This window comes from Peromyscus eremicus, chromosome 14, assembly GCF_949786415.1.
Source record: "Peromyscus eremicus chromosome 14, PerEre_H2_v1, whole genome shotgun sequence".
Classification (NCBI taxonomy): domain Eukaryota; kingdom Metazoa; phylum Chordata; class Mammalia; order Rodentia; family Cricetidae; genus Peromyscus; species Peromyscus eremicus.
This window is the reverse complement of record NC_081430.1, coordinates 17,019,691-17,031,862: the sequence shown is the minus strand read 5'-3', so window position 1 is coordinate 17,031,862 and position 12,172 is coordinate 17,019,691. Positions and strand designations below refer to the sequence as shown.

The 12,172-nt window shown below is 37.1% G+C and overlaps 1 long non-coding RNA gene across 1 annotated transcript; it reads right to left on the bottom strand.

Moving 5' to 3' along the window:
* Positions 1-945: 945 nt before the first annotated feature.
* On the bottom strand, positions 946-9,697 carry LOC131924256 (uncharacterized). The gene is made up of 2 exons (XR_009382828.1): positions 8,734-9,697; positions 946-1,071 (listed from the first exon to the last, which is right to left on the bottom strand). It is a non-coding gene; the product is annotated as an uncharacterized LOC131924256 (long non-coding RNA).
* Between the last annotated feature and the right edge of the window lie 2,475 nt (positions 9,698-12,172).

Sequence of the window (12,172 nt, the reverse complement as noted above, 5' to 3'; positions counted from 1 at the left end):
TTTGTGTACCTTTTCCTAACTTGTAATGGCTGTAACTACTCTATCCCAATATCTGTAAGAAATTTTCCTAGTAGAAGTCCATAGGACACTTTTAAATATACACCCAAACTGAGAAAACAATAGTTTTTATATACCTTGGATGGAGTTTCCATTATTATTCAAATTATATGAATATATTTCTGTTACAAATGATGAGCCAAAATAATTAGCAAAAATTCCTTCTCCAACTTATCTCCTTAATTATTTATAGCATTCTTTTTCTGTTCTAGAATTACGTGAAGGATAGCATACTTTCTCAGATCTCCAAAGGCTATTCTTAGATGTGACAGTTTTTTAGGCCTTTCCCTATTTTTGATGAGCTTGACAGTGTGATGAGTTCTTGTCAGGTCATTTTGTTGAATGTACTGTTGCTGAAATTTGCTTTTCATATAGTGAGAACTATTCCTTCCCCAAGTTCTTTGTCTCAATATTATTTTCCTCATACCTACTTTAAGAGATATTTTGTAGAGTTTCATGCATAGAATGCATTGATTACTCTCACTTCCTATTGCTCTCTTATCTCCTTCCCACCCCTGTCAACTTCTCCTTACAAACCATTCCCTTATTGAATTCCCTCACTTCCTCTAAAGTCCCCTTTGTGCATTTATGTATTTTTTGTTTCTTTATTTCTTGCTTTTTGTTTTTTTTTTTTTAATGACCCACTGGGTTTAAAAAGAATGTCTGTGTGACCATGCAGTTGGACCCATCAACTAGAGCTCAGTGGGTGCACCAGTAAGTACACAGCTGAAGACAATAACTGTGACTCCTTCAGAGTTCACCAGTAATCAATAGACTATCAGAGAGGAGTAGGACATCATGAATCTCTCCTCAATCTTTGATTGACTGTTTATCAACTGTCTTAGTTACTGTTCTATTTCTGTGAAGAAACACCATGAACAAGGCAACTTATAAAAGAAAGCATTTAATGGGAGCTTACAACTTCAGAGGGTGAGTCCATGATCAGCATTTCAGGAAGATGGCAGCAGGGTGGCAGGCATGGTTCTAGTTAATGGCTGAGAGCCCATATCTGATCTACAAGCAATAGGCAAAGGGAGAGAGAGCTAACATACCAGGGCATGAGCTTTTGAAACCTCAAATCTGACCCCCCAGCGACACATCTTCTTCAACAAAGCCACAGAGCAACACACCTCCTAATTATTCCCAAACAATTTCACCAAATGGGGGACTAAAGTTTTCAAACATGATCCTAATAGGGGCCATTCTCATTCAGACCACCACAAAGGCCCGGTCTTGTTCAGGCTCATTGATGGTGGCCGTAGCTTCTGTGAGATCATGATTGTAGTGGTATGTTGGGCCCAAAAGATAGCATTTCACAACTCTATTTTCTTGTCTTTAGGCTTTTACCTTCTTTCCACACCCTCTTCAATGATATTCCTTGAATCTTGGAGGTGGTTGTATAAATGTCTTATTGAGTGTTGATCACTGGATTGTTGCTAATTCTCAGCACATTGACCATCCATGATAGTCTGCTTTTATGAGCACTTATTGCAAATAGAAGCTTCTCTGATTAAGGCTAAGAGCAGCATTTGTCTAAGGGCATAAACGTAAATATTTAGAAGGCAGTTTGGCATCATGTCAATTTAGCTAAACAACAGTAGCACGGTCTTGACTACAGCCTAAACTGTTTAGTTAAATTGACATGATGCCACACTGTCTTAAGGCCCGTGTTTTGAATTTATAACATGAAGCATGAATTCCCTAGGGTGGAGAAGGCCTCAAACCCAAGCAGAGGATAGGCTACTCCAGTAACACTCATGCTACTATTGTAACAATGGGCATGTTGTATAGAATTTTCCTCCCATGATGAAAACTGTCCATCTTAGAAGGATGCTTGTTAAGATACAAGATGTTAGAAAGGAGGTGAAACAGTAGGATGTTCTAAGGGAACATCTAAGGTGAAACTTTTCATCCTAAAGAGACAAATCAAATTTAGAAAGTCAACTCACACGCTTCATCAAATCTATGAAACTGACCAGATTCTCCATGGTCATACCTCTCCAAGAAGCAAATCCTGTTGAGAAATAGTCTCATACAGCGTGAGATAACTGGAAGAGGTTCAGACCAGTCAAGGAGCCTTGAAGAAGCAGAGATTAGCTGAGCTACCTGGAAGAAACAGGAACAAGATAAGCCCCCTAGAAGGGGCTTAGTCCACCTGAACTGACTGCAAGAGTCAGTTCTCAACAAATTGAGCTGCCTTAAAGCTGTTTGATGTCCTCCAGATTTCCACTTTTCACAAACTGTCACCCACAATAAGGGTGGATGTTTACAGCTGTCCTTGAATTATTCCAACTCCTCTAAGTAACCTATAACCCATATTTCTGCAAGTAATTTCAACAAAATTCATTGATTCACCAAGTTGGACTTTGGTGGTATACTTGCTTTAATCTGTCATGGTTCCCTATCTGGGGTGAGTAGACATTGGTTGCCTAGATATAGTGTCGTACTACAGGACATATCTGGCCCAGCAGGTGGGTAATAGTTGTATGTAGGGTTCTAAACTGAGTAAGACCATTGATGCCTTTTATCCTCAGCAACCTAGATAGTACCTTTCAGGTTTAGGAAAACTGGCCTGCAAGGAAGAAGTTTCCAGTTCGGTTCCATGATGATTTGTGTGTGATATGTTGTGGAATATTACTTTAACTAGGCAAAGATGTGTTGCATTTGTTTGTGCTGTATTTTTTTAATGATGTAAAGATAGGCACCTGATTGGTCTAATAAAAAACTGAATGGCCAATAACTAGACTGTAGAGGGATAGGTGGGACTGGCAGGCAAAGAGAATAAGTGGGAGGAGGAATCTAGGCTCAAGAGGAGAGAACAAAAGAAAAAGAGAGGGAAGTCCCAGGGGCCAGCCAGCCAGGCAGCAGCCAGACAGACAGACAGACATGGAGGACACAGGAAATTAGGACTTACAGAATGAAAAAAAGGTAAAAGGCCCTGAGACAAAATGTAAAGGAAAAGGAACAGGTTAAAATAAGTTATAAGAGTTAGTGGAACAAGCCTAAACTAAGGCTGAGCATTCATAATTAATAATAAGAAAGGAAGGAAGGAAGGAAGGAAGGAAGGAAGGAAGGAAAGAAGGAAGGAAGGAAGGGGAGAGAGAGAGAGAGAGAGAGAGAGAGAGAGAGAGAGAGAGAGAGAGAGAGAGAGAACATGCTAAAAGTGCTGAGCTGCAACTGAGGAACTGAGGAAGGACACCCACGTTGTCCTCTGACTCCACGTGCATGTTCACATGAGCATCCACATGAACAAGTACACATATAGATAAATACACGCACAATGGAACGAGAAAATTAAAACAATTGCACACAATTGATGTCTATGCTTACATTCTAGAGTTGTTGTTGTTGTCTTTTAATAACAAATACGTGTTATATACCCACCACAATAACATTCAGAGTAATTTCTTTCTTTAACAGATCCTATTTTCATCTCTTTGACCTCTCTGTCTTAACCCTAGGTTAACCACTAAACTTTTTTACTGTCTTTATAGATTTGCCCTTTTCCAGAATGTCATATACTTGGAATCATAAAGTATGTAACCTTTTCAGATTGTCTTTTTACACTTGGCAGTATGCATTTCAGAATGCTCCATGTCTTTTTATTGCTTGATAGTTCATTTGTTTTAACACTGAACAATATTCCATTGTGTGGTTATAATGTTCCTTAGTCTACCAGATGAAGGTTATCTTTGTTGCTTCCAATTCAGGGAAATTATGAATAAAGTTACTATAAACACACATATGAAGATTTTCGTGTGGGCACAAATTTTAAAAACATTTGGGTAAATGCCCAAGAGTGTTGTATATGGTAAAACTGTATTTAGCCTTGTAAAATGCACAACATTACCAAATTATCTTTCAGTCTTGGGTTCTCATTAACATTGGATGCTACATCTTACTGCTCATCTTTGTCAGAACTTCCACTGATGGCTTGAAGGCCTTTAGGTATTCCAGGAGGGAAACAGTGGCTCCACACTGCTGTTTTCATCTGAACTTTGTTGGTGGGAAATGGTATTGAAACCTCTTTCACATACTTATATTCCATTTTAGTGATTAGTGAGATACCTAGATGGTTTGCACTGTTTTGTTTTATGTCCCCGATCTGATGTACAAGGTAAGGGAATTACTAAAGTATGAAGCTTACAGGGTGAGGCTCAGGTGGAAAACATGTCCAAGGCTTGAGCCAGAGAGCAATCTAGAAAGCAGGGCTTGACAGAAAGGCCAGTCAGCATAGCTTTATCTTTCCGGTCAGTAGATAAGATTTCTTTTGTTTTTAAATTTAAAAAAGAATGAAGCTAAAGGGCAAAGTGATTAATGTTTAATTCTGAAAACTTCTTAAGCCCTAATTCTACTATTCTGCTATTTTTATCTAAACCCAAACTTATTTAGAGGCTGTCACAGGAGTGCCAAAATTTATGTGGCATATGTAAACTTTGGCGTTGACATAATGTAAACATCATCCAAATCTGAAAACCTTATTTCAAAATCAATTTACATAATATGTAAACAAACAGGCTTTCAATCAAAGTTTAATCAAGTTATTATTAAATATTAATATAAAACTGACATCACCTCTAATTTATGTAACTACTGATCAAGCAAACCTTTAATTTAGTTATGGTTTTAAACCTCATTTATCTTCTTCAAGTAATTGGAAAATTCTTTGTAGACAAAAATTGTAAAAGTCAATGTATGGGATATAATTTATTTTAACTTGAGAAAGTGTATTTGAACCAATTAAGCCTAAAACTATGTAGATTCTTTTCAAAATTTATGTTAGCCTTTTTGATTAAATATACTTACAGACTATAATTCAGTTTTTAAAATACCATAGCCTTTAAAATATTTAAATAAATTTAAAATTATTTTCAAATATAAGTATGTGCAGTTTATGTTTCGGGTCTTACTGACACTTGAGGTAAGAGAATTATACAAGCCGTTTTCTAGAGTAGTTCTTCAGTTTACGACACAATAATTATAAAAATAGTAATGATAAAATGAGCAGACTGGATCCTGAATGGCAGTGAAACCAAATTTGTTTCTAAAAACCCAAATTAAGCATTGCCAGGAATTACTAAACATTTGTAGAATTCTTAGCACTACCTGCTGCTAGTGTCTTCCTTCTGACATTTGAGTCAATACTAGAGAACTCATCTCCAAGCTACCAGTATTTACTCAGTTTAAAGTTACAAAAAAGAGGCTTTATCTTAGCTTGTTTTCATAGTGCAGAATTGTGATTTTGATCTTAAATGCCTGTCAAAGGCTGTGTACGAGAGGCTTGCTTGATACCCTGCGGCACTATCTGGAAGTGGGTCAACAATCAGGAAGTAGTAGCTGCTAGCAGGAAATGAGGTCACTGAGGGTATGCCATTGAAGCGGATATTGGGACTGCCCTGCTTTTGCTTCCTAGCTGCCTTGCTGAAGGCTTTACTACAAGCTCAGACCAATGGGGGCCAGCAACCACGGACTGAAGTCATAAACAAAAATAATCTTTGGGTTTCTAAACTGACTATCTTGAATCTTGACTATTTTGCCATACTAGCCATATATATATATATATATATATATATATATATATATATATATATATATATATATATATATATATTCTGAATAATAGAGGTGAGAATGAAGAGCAGGCAAATTTTAAACAATTTAAAAATATATTGAAAATATCCAAAAGATTATCCTGCTCTAAATGCAGCCCTCTAACAAGTTTCCTTGAAAACTACTGTTAACATTTTTTCTTCTGTTTCTGAGCACATGTCTCAATCTATTTAAGGGGTATCACATCACCTCCACCTCCCCACCCACATAAATCCACACCCTTTCTTGCTCTCTCTCATTGAAAACAAAGAAGCATCCAAAAAGGAATTAAATAAAAGAAGATAAGAAAAAAAAAACAGTAGTTAGCCAACATAAACCAAGTTCAATGATACTTGTGGAGGGTTCTGTGGTCGCACTATGCTTTGTCCAGGCTTTGCTTTTTTTGTATCAGATTATTAAGTGTACTGGTGGCTTCAGAAGCTGGGGAAATGTCCCATTTCAGGGATATGTACTTCTCATACAGGAGTCACTTGTTTAGTTCATGAAATTAAATAAGACTTTTGTGCCTAAACTACTTTTTTTTTTGGTTTTAAAGAAGATAAGCCAGAGCTCTTCTTTTCAGACAGACATATCTTCCAGAATATAAAAAAGTACATATCTAAAAGTTTTTTCTTGAACCTATTTTGTATAGACATGATATCCACCTATTTTTATATAAATGCACAATACTCTGGAGTTACATGCTCCAGTAGACGGACACACACCTATGTTATTATGAGCAACCTTATTTGAACTCAGAGGGATACTAATAGCAATAACAAAAGTAAACAGAGGACATAAGGAGGCCAGGAGGAAGATGGAGTAGAGGATACAAGGAGGGGGTTGGAGGGGAATAGTGGCAGATACATAAGATTGATATACATTGTATAATTGTTTGAAACTTTCAAAGTAAAATAAGAAAAACTGTTATCTGGAGCTAGCAGGAGTTAGTAATTACCAGCATTCAGAGGAAGAGGCTGCAGGGCATGGTTTCCAGGAGTATATGACCCTTGACAGGGAAGCACAGCTTTCACTTAACAGGAAGACTGTCAGGGAAATATTTCAGTTAACTGTGGCTGCATAGCTTCATGGTTTAAATCATTGTCAATGACTGTTCATGTGCTCAACAATGTAGTTCTTCTGATCCTTGTGATGAAAGGAGGAACCACAGTCGTCTAGGTGTGGTGTACTCAAGATGGGCAGGTCTTTTGCCCCCTTTGCTTTGTGTATAAAAAGGCTATGAAAAATAAACCCAGGGCTGCTACAGAATTCACTGAGAGCCCTCCCGACTATTTTTCTGTCTCTGTCTATTTTTCGGTTGCTGTAATTTCTAAATCCTCACTCCCCTACACGTGACTGTTCAACAAGTCAGGCAGGACCAGTAGATACAAAGACAACCACATCTCCCTTTTACGTACTCAGCATACAGCCATGGAAAAGGACATGCCAGCCACCACAAAACCTTCTACCCACAGACTGAAGGAAGTCAAACAGCAGTGACTAGCCCACAGCAACTCAGAGATCTGTGAAGATACATCAGCATTTCCTCTGTCTCAAGTGCAAAGAATTTTCTCAGGGTTCCTTTTATGCCCTGAGAGTAGTTCTGTGTAGTCTTTCAAGTCATTTTTTTTCAATGAAGGATAAAATAAGTTTACAGCGGGCTTTCCCAGCTTATGTCCTCCTCATAGGTTAATCAATAGGGTATCCTAGTTATTTTGAACTACTTTCCTTTAATCTAAACTATCAAAATTTCTTTTACAAATATTGCATTTACTGTCTATTAAATTATAATCTATGGCATTATTTTAAGACATACTCATTAAGTCACTCTCTTGAGGGCCACAACATTCATAAAGCCCCATCTATCTAACTAGATAAGAGAGCATTCCCGTAGAATCATAGAAAGTCTATTATCTAACTGAAATGATCAGTAACACAAGACCTTACATTCTTAAAAAATTCTCTGCTGCCTAGCTAAAAGGATCCCAGTAATGGACCCATAGTTTTTCTCCACACTGAGAATCTTCAACTTCAGTTACAAACTGCTCCTTAACTTTCACACCCAGGCTGTCTTTCTGGCAGTATCTTGCATTTGATTTTTGCTTCAGGGTATTAATTTACTTTAAAAGATTTTTGTGGGCAAAGAGGCTGTATATAGTAATATTTTACGTAATTATTCAGTAAATCATGATTTCAAAATGTTCCTTCCAGGCTCTCAAGTAAAATGCAGACTCTCATGAGTGTTTGTCCATAAAGTTCTACTATATCACATCGGTGCTCTTCTTCATTTATATATCATCTATGTCAACTTTTATATTTCAAGTATAAGGTGTATAGTTGCTGGAGATGACATACGCTTGGAAAAATCTGAAATACTGATTGCCTGGTTCATTACTGAAAACATTTGCTGACCTTTCCTCTAGAGCATGATTTTCAACCTTCCTAAAGTTGTGACCCTTTAATACAGTTCCTCATGTTGTGGTGACCCCAACCACAAAATTATTTTTGTTGCTATTTGATAACTATAATTTTGCTACTGTTATGAATAGTAATATAAATATCTGATATGCAGGATATCTGATATTCTACCCCTGTGAATGGGTCATTCGACCCCCCCCAAGGGGCTGTGACCCACAGGTTGAGAACAACTGCTCTAGGTACTACTCTGTTTGAGTGTGCTCAATTTAATATTTAATACTTCACACTATTAATTATTATACATACCTAAGAGAAATGGCTAACAAGTTCAGACTTCTGTCTAGAGACCTCCTTACTCAAATATGTGAGTTCATTAGCTATTATTTCCCAGCTTTCATATTGCTACAACATATGTAATTAACAAGCACAGGGTCACTTTTTCTGAAGACTCCAATAACAATTCCCTGGCTGTCCAGGCTGCCTCGTAGGGTTTTCTAGTTCATACCCATTGCGTTGTTATAGTCAATGTCGTATATGTTCTATTCTTGTTACAGTAGCATCCCATTTCTTCATATCATTTCCGTTATATCTATTGCTGTAAAACAAACTATGCCTAAACTAATGACTCTAGATGCCATTAAAATATCTCGAATGATTCTGTAGGCTTACTTAGTTCAGATGGCTTCTCCTAAACATTTCGCACAGAGCTCTAGTCATGAAAGTAGGCTCAGTAGAAGATAATTTTCCACAATGTTTGCATTTGTTGTTGAGTGTTTGAGAATATATTACTCCAAAATGTAGCAGTTTAGGAGCTCCAATGGTACAATCAATTAACAATATATAATTATAAAAATGATTAGATCAAAGCAGCACAAAAGTTATTCTCTCTCAGATTTCAGATGTCAGGAACTCAAAATCAGCTTAACTGGGTGAGTTTCATTCAGGATCTCTCCCAAGGTTGATTAAAGATGGTGTCTGAATCTGATGATAAGGTTGGTAGATCTACTTAATGAATTCGTAAAGAAGATTCCATTCTCACTAAAGAAGATTCCATAGGTTCCTGTGTGACCTCGTGACACATCAGCTGGTTATGCCTAGCCAGAGTGTTCTGAAAAAATAGCACTAAGACAAGTCAAGAGTGCATTATACATCAAACTCTTGAAACTGATAGTCACCACATCACTGATACTCATCTGCTCATACAAACAACAATGACGCAGATGCTCCTTGCCTAATGGGACCTGCAGATGCCCTTGGAGTCCAGACTCTATTAAGGACAAACTTCTTCAGCTTCATTACAGATCAGCAACACAGTGAAATATGTTCATCTTTGGGATTATATGACTTACTAGGATCTCAATCTTAATACATAGCCCAGAGCTGAGAACTGACATATGAAAAGTCAGTGTTCAGAATGGGTTTTCTCTTGACCTCATAGTGCCTTTTGCACCATCACAGGTCAAAATTTTAAGTTATGCTACTTTATACTACGGACTATTTGCAGAATAAATTGAGAGTATTGCAAAGAAATAAACACCAGGAAACAGCCCCTCTTCAGAGCATTTGCACCCTGGATACCACAATGACAGTTCATACTTGTCAGTTAGTGTTACATACTGCTGGAGTGCCATAGTCCCAGCCTTTATGATTGCTTTCTCTGCCTTGCACATCTCAGCACATAGACCTAGTTGCAGAAAGCTGAATACAATGTTTTGAATATCTTTAAAAGTGATTTACTTAACACAATAGTTTTTATAACTTCTTTTAAAATTATAACTGATGCCTTTCTTTTTAGTCTGGTGAGTTTTATACGTATGAGCCTTCCCTCTATACATATAACTCTATTCAGTACAAAAGGTGGAGATCACATGCCTAGCTAGAAGGACATTTGATCTATAACACCTAGATATGTCACTTAACACACCAGGATAAACAGCACATTATGGATATTTTATTCATGAATAGTGGCTTATGTTGGGTTTAGATTTATAATCCAGCATTGTATTTAACCTGAAATTCAGCTTATTCCAAATCTACAGGTCCTTGTGCACAGACATAAGCCTATATCAGCATGTGTGGCTTTAAGTGAACATAAATGGATTTCCTCGCTATTAACTGTGATCATTTTCTAGATACTGCTCTTGGCGTTCTTCCATCCATCCGATCACACCCCATGGGTATCACTGTAACTCAGATCCCACCCGCTATTGTCCTGTTGCCTCAGATACTGCGCCCTCTTTCATTCAGGCCGAAGGTTAGCTGCTCTCTTTCATGACCTGACTTTGAAGAAAGCACTGTACTATGCCGCGTTCACTTTAAAAAATGGAAACCTGATAATTTAGGTGTGCTGCTGGCAGTGACAATAGCCCTTTGAAGCACTAATGCTGTGTGGCAGGTCACCTGTCATCTTTGGAAGTTAACACTGAAAGCCTACAGCCTGGTACTGGGACTAACTGCTAACATTGTAAGTAAGAGGGCTGAATTTTTGGACTCTGTTCAAAACGCATTTCCTATGGGTCTGTAAGCTCTGGAAAGACTTTGTTATCTTATACAAAGACTTGGGTAAATATTTTCAGGGTTTGCTATGTGTTTCAATTTTCAAAAACCTAGCAGCTATTCCTTTTTATCTCTTTCATTAAGCTAAATGTTTTATATCATCATTCAAAACCAATTCAGTGATAATCTAGATTGCTAATAGTCCATTAAATATTCAATAACCTGATTGGCCAAGAGCTAAGGTATACTTTTAGTATAGAATTTTCAATGTAAATATCCTATTTTAATGAACAAGATAGTGTTATCCCAGATGCAATGTAATTTATAAACACCAGTGTCCAGTAGTATAAACCAGTAGTATCATAGCTACTTCATAAATCTAAACCTGGAACTATGGTTAATACAAGATTACTCAACTTCCCATAGAAATTATTCAAAGCACATTGGATATCACCAACTTCATCATCTGTTTTTGTGGTCAAGAAAATAAGACTTTTCTTATGGAATTGTGAAATATACTTACCAAAATATGGTTCAAATTACTAATTGGATTACAATGTGTCAGGATTACTATGGATTAATTTAGATTAGTGCTTTCTATGAAATACATAATATTTGGAATAGAGTATATCACATACGCATGAACTTTCAAGTATAATAGACTAATAATGAGCAACATGTAGAGCTCTCAGACAGAATTGAAATGGAGCATCTCCTATCAAAACCCTCCATCGCTCCTAGTGAGAACATTTCTTTCCAAAGATTCTATATTATTAATAATTTCCTCATACTTTTACAAACAACACACAGATGGTTATACATTATACAAACTCCATAGTCTTCACTTTGGATTTGACACAAATTTTATATACCCTTTCTTGACCCTCATATTCATCATATATTTCATCTTTGATTATGCACTTGGTTGTGTTGCATGAATTTTCTCTGTTCTCCTGGCTCCTGCTGTAGAGATATAACAATACTGTTTTTAAATCTTAAAGTTTTTATTTTATTCTTTGAGAATTTCATATACAACTAGGGTATTGCCACATCCAGCATGGCTTGGTCCTGGAAATCTGATGAAGGTGATGAGGGAATGAAGAAAGGACAGATAGACAGACACATAGAAAAAGAAGCTAGGGTCAAGTTGTCCATTCTTTCTCTGATAGAGCAACACCTACAGTAATAGCCACAGTCCTGAAATTCAGAAAGATTATTTCATACATCTCAATCCAGGAGGGCAGTTATTATATACCGGGAAATAAGAAGATGAGTTTATGGTATACAGCTGAACAGGGAGGCAGGTTTAGCCAAGAAGGCCTCTGTAGGGGAGCAGTCTTCAATTGCAGTCATCCTAGTGGAGAAAGTTGTAGTTGATACTTTTGCAAACACTGGTCAATTGTTCATAAACACTTGTGTTTCAATAGGGGAAGACATTTCATTTCCCGAGTCTGACTTGGAAAAGGCTTTGCCATTACTATGGCTCTGAAACATTGAGGTCTTCAATCTGGTTGTGTCCATGTCGACAACACAAATTCACTCAGGATTTCTTCTGTTCCCTCCAGTACAATTATATCATTTCAATGATGCCCTCTCCTCAAACTTCTCCCAC